Genomic DNA, 5,218 nt, shown 5'->3' with positions numbered 1-5,218 from the left:
GTTACTATAAAAGCGGAAATTTTCGCGAGGGTTTACTTTTCGCTTTATATATTCGCGAGACCCTACATCTCGCGAAAATTAATCCTCTTAAATATTCAAAATTAGTATAATTCAAATTCAAGTAGTATACCGTTTTACAAGTTCGCGAATATTAAACCTCGCAAACGTACTCAAAGTTTCAAGTTCGCGAAATTTTGACCCGCGAAAATAAATGCATAAACAGTATATCTTCCGTCTAATAATACGCAATTAATCCGTATCATTACAATATTCTTTCAAAATGATATTCATAAATCAGCAAAACAATCAAAGATGTCAATATCGAGAATAGATCTAGTTGACATCTTTGATTGTTTTGCTGATTTATGAATATTATGCCAATTTGTCTTATAAACATATACTAGAATTCATCAAACTGTTAGTATTAATGGTATTATTGCACAAAATTGTAATAATGGTGAGACAACTTTCAACATCTGACTAGATTTCTATTGAAAATAATGAATTTCTTACGAATCATTTTGAAAGGTAACCATAAACGGTCAAATATTTCAGATTGGTTTTCTTGTTCTGTCTACAACATTTTGTGCATTATATAAAGCTTAAATAACTCTGGTACATTTATTTACCATAACAAAATATGTAAAATTCCTGCACTAGGCCTCTAGCTTTACGGTCTAGGTTACACATTGATATTTGTTCTAGTATTGAAAATTTCCTTAATTTTATCGGGATATACTCAAGTCCACACCTTATTACATAATATATTTCTCAAATAATTTGGTTTGCCAAATCGTGAGGTCATGTTGAGATTCAATAAATGTAATCGGTATATTATAAATAAACGTCTTCAACAGGGAGTCTGTGCTGCGGTGATTTGCAAGTTTAACTTCATCGCAAACAATCTTGATTCGATCCCCTGTTCAGAGCAGGATGATTTACTTGCATTGGTACTGTTACCAGAATATTGACCTAGACTGGATCCTGGGACGTGAATATAACATCTGCCGTGAGCTCGACTGAAAATAAATTATTCCGTCAAATTCAGATTGGAACTTTCGTCGGCTTTCCACACTAAACAAGAAACTTCACTCTTTGTACGCTCGTTTTGACAGAAAATGGATGTATACTGGATTGGCGATATTCATCCACCGGTCCGTTTGTCAGGTCTCGAAGTGAAAAAGTATAAAAGCTACAACTATCAAACTTTACAGGATGGCTAAGCACTACTTGAACAGGATTCCTGTTGTTTTGGGATCAACAGGTCAAAAGTCAATGTCACAGTGACCTAGAGAATGAAAATGATTTTCGGACCCAAACAGTGTGGGGAATCACGTGACTTACTATGGCAGATTACACGGAAAAATGGCCGATCATTTCTCCGATTCGGCAGGAAAATTAAGGTATTTCTGTTTATAAACATTTGTTTTAGATGTTCTAATATATCCTATCATATGCCCCTTACCTTCCGATTTCCTCCGGTACCCATACTTTGTTCCCTTCACCTATATTTTCCGAGAACACTCGGGAAGTTTGAATACATTTGCAGTTTTTGGGATGACAGTATCCACGGACCGGCTCAATTTTGTCAAAAAAATACAAATTACTGAAGTAAATGACAGTACATTCACACGAAAAGTTGACCAAGTATCTAGTCCATCATAAACATGTAACGAACTGGCAAAAAACAAAGCTGCTAAAAAGAGAATGTCGAAATCTATGAAATGGCGCTGAACACGTACACAGTCTTCAAAGGCGCTGTGCACGTACAGGAACAACTATTCCATTTTATACTATAGAAATATTTGTTGCCACGAGGCTTCTGTATTTAAACTTGTTTATACATACACAAATGTATTTATAGTAAACAGATATGTAAATATTACTTTAAGAAGTTCTTTTGCTGTACTTCATTTTATGTTCAATGTTTTGGTTCACTTTACGGAATGACATTCGTATAAATGATTAAGTGGTTGTAGATCTGTTTGTAAGTACTACTTTTATAAATTGTATTTGTATTTCTATACATCCAATATATATGTAAGCTTTAATTTGAGAAAAGTGCATACAGTTAAAGTTTGTTTACGTTATATAATTATTGTGTCAAGGATAAAATCGCATTTTCTGAAAAACAGGATCTACGAAAGTCCATGCATGAACGGCACTGAAGCAGACATGCTCTATTTGTCCGGATAATCTAATTCTGAACGTTCATGAAAGAACACACAAATGAAAATAAAAAGAAAACCTTTGTACAATGTCTCTATAGGTTGACTGCATTTTCTACCCAATTTTATTACATAACGCGGTATTTAGAGTAATATCAACGGTTACACTTGATGGACGCTACGAAATCAAATACATACTGTTATATGACGTCTCGGAGACACTGACGTAGCTTCCTATAGGTATTTTAGACACGTGCCTACACGTTTTCTTCAAATATGAGTAAAAAAAAATCCCCCAAAATGCCAAATATGCAATAAAATACGAGGGTATACGGGATGATGGGTGTTACATATATTTCATAGTTTCTGTAGTTTTCTATATGAAACCCATGTTTTTATTTACATATTTCAGAATGTTTGGTGATAAACAGCGAACGTTCAGTGCAAATGGCTGTCCGGGTACAAGTGGCTTTGTTTATAGATCTATCGCAAAAGACGAAGTACATTGTGCAAACCTACACGTATTGTTTTGGCGCATTGGCGGTAGAGAGAAAAACCTTCATATTAGAACTACCAGTGACAGATTCGAAGAATTTTTCCATCTGGCTCTAAAGACGTTATAAAAATCCTGTCACCACAATGCGTCGGTCTTGGGGGGAAATTATGCGACTATCAAGACAGGAAAAAATGATTCGATCAACAAGAAAATATCTGAATCAACAAAGAATCCAGTACAAAGAAATAGACACATACTTTGGGAAATAATAAAGGTTACTGCTGTTTGTACGGAGCAGAATATAGCAATGCACGACCATACGGAAGAGGTTAATAATTTCATGACAATGTTCACACATTTGCACAGGATGGTGATATTTTAAGCGAGCACTTGGGCCATGCACAGTATAAATAAAAAAAACACATCTCCTGACAATGCACATATAGAGATCTAATTCAAACTCCTGACATTAAAAAAAAAATGAAATAACAGGAATTTGCTCTAAACAAATAAGAGAAAAAGTGTAAGCGGACTGTATAAATGCTTCTTTCTTTGCCACCATTGTTGACGAAGCAACTGACAAATCAGCCAAGAAACAACTCTCGCTATGCGTTAGGATTAGGCCTACTGATGATGCATGTGCCTTTGTAAAGAGTTCCTATAGAATTTATTGTGTGCAAATCGATCAAATGTCTTAAAGTTAATCGAAATATCTTGGATTTCTTGCAAGAAGCTGATCTAGGTATTTTAAAGTTAAGAGCACAGTGCTATGATGGGGCATTAATACATAAAAATTCCGTAGTGTGCAAACGCTTATAAAAGAACGATCTCTACATGCAAATGATATACATTGCAAGGCTCGTTGTTTGGAGTTAGACTTAGTACACAGCTCTAAAATCCCATGTGTCCGAACCATGATGCCAACTGTGCAAGATAAGCTTTCTGTTCGATTACTCAGCAAACGATCGGTAGCGTTACCGAGGAACTTGCAAGGGATGCAGTTTCAATGGACGAGATGGAGCAACGTACTAAAATGTGAACCCTTCTGAGACTCGGTGGTCAAGACGAACTTATGCCCTCTGCACGTTCAAGAGCACGTTTCCAGTGGTAATACATGCTCTGGAAACACTGCGTGAAGATGGAGATGAAAAGGCAGGCCAGTATTTTGCTGCAGTTCTTAGATTTGACTTTATCATTTCCCTTGTATCTGAAAATTTGTTAAGTATCATCGTAGCGCTGACGAGCCTTTTTGCAGAAGGAAGATATGGACTTACTAAATGCCGTTACAGAGACAAAGATACACGTTTCCTCGAATTAGCGGAATGACTGGGCAGTGTGGCTTGCCCGATACGAAAAGGCAATGCGTATGATCAGAGACGTCGGCACTAAAACATCTATAAACCAAGGTGTGTTGAAAGTCAAATGCATAGAGACAACCATGATGCAGAATTTGTCTTGGATTATTGGCAGTTTACGGTATAAAATGTATTTGTCGGCCATTTTGTCTAGAAATGGCAATATAATCTGTAAAAAGATCCTTTGGGAGCAAAGAATGCAACCAAGAAGAATAATAGCAGACTCGGTTTTAGTGAGTCTGTTCGTGAGAGGTAATGAAATGTGCCTTCCTAGCACCGGCTTTAGCGGAACTCTATTACACATAATATTATGTTGAATGTACTCCATGATCCCAAAGGACCAGAAAATATAACAACACTGAATCCAAGTATTGGGAGACTTTTTTACAGCCGCCACACTGCACTTAAAGATTGCTTTTGTGAGAGATAACTCACATTCTAGAAAATGAAGACCGTTTTGTCGCCGGAAAGTCAAAAGTGCCGGTGCCTGTTTACACCGCATATGCACCAGAACTTCACGGCAAATGTCAAGATATTTAAAAATGAGATAACAAAGTAGAAAGTAAATTGGAATATTGTCAGTCTAAAACCACAGACTTCAGACCACTCTTCTACCTCCCAGCGAGGTCTTGTATCCGTGTGTAAACACTATTCTGTTTGTGCTTCTGACCATGCCTCCAACATCTGCATTTTGCGAACGCTCATTCAGTCCAATGAAACACATTCAAAAACTACCTTCGTTCAACTGACGAGTGATAAAATGCTTTACTAGCTCTGATACACATTCACAAGGATGTCTGCATTGATGTAGACCACGTCATCAATGCACTCGCTTCACAGAAATGCAGAATATGGACCTTTTCTGACCCAAAGCCTGCTCTTTACGAATTTATAAATGTAACAGAAACGGAATAGACCTTTTCTCTCTCTATCAGACACAGTTACCAAAAATTGTTAAATGCGAATAACATATTGTAGCGGTTATTAGAAATGATAATAAATAGGTATAACTACTCAAACTGAGCCCCATGGCAAAATTTGAATACCTAAAAGTCAAGACAATTATTGGAACTATTTTGTGCATGGTGTAGTATTTTTAAGTGCGAGAAATCAAATGTAAAACACTTGTTTCTCAAAAGTGTAGTTCAGGATGTATTTTCAAATATAACAGAGTTGTGGAAATGGCCAGGACAAATAAA

Source organism: Mercenaria mercenaria, chromosome 16 (assembly GCF_021730395.1).
Source record: "Mercenaria mercenaria strain notata chromosome 16, MADL_Memer_1, whole genome shotgun sequence".
In the NCBI taxonomy this organism is placed as follows: domain Eukaryota; kingdom Metazoa; phylum Mollusca; class Bivalvia; order Venerida; family Veneridae; genus Mercenaria; species Mercenaria mercenaria.
Note: the sequence above shows the minus strand (reverse complement) of the source record.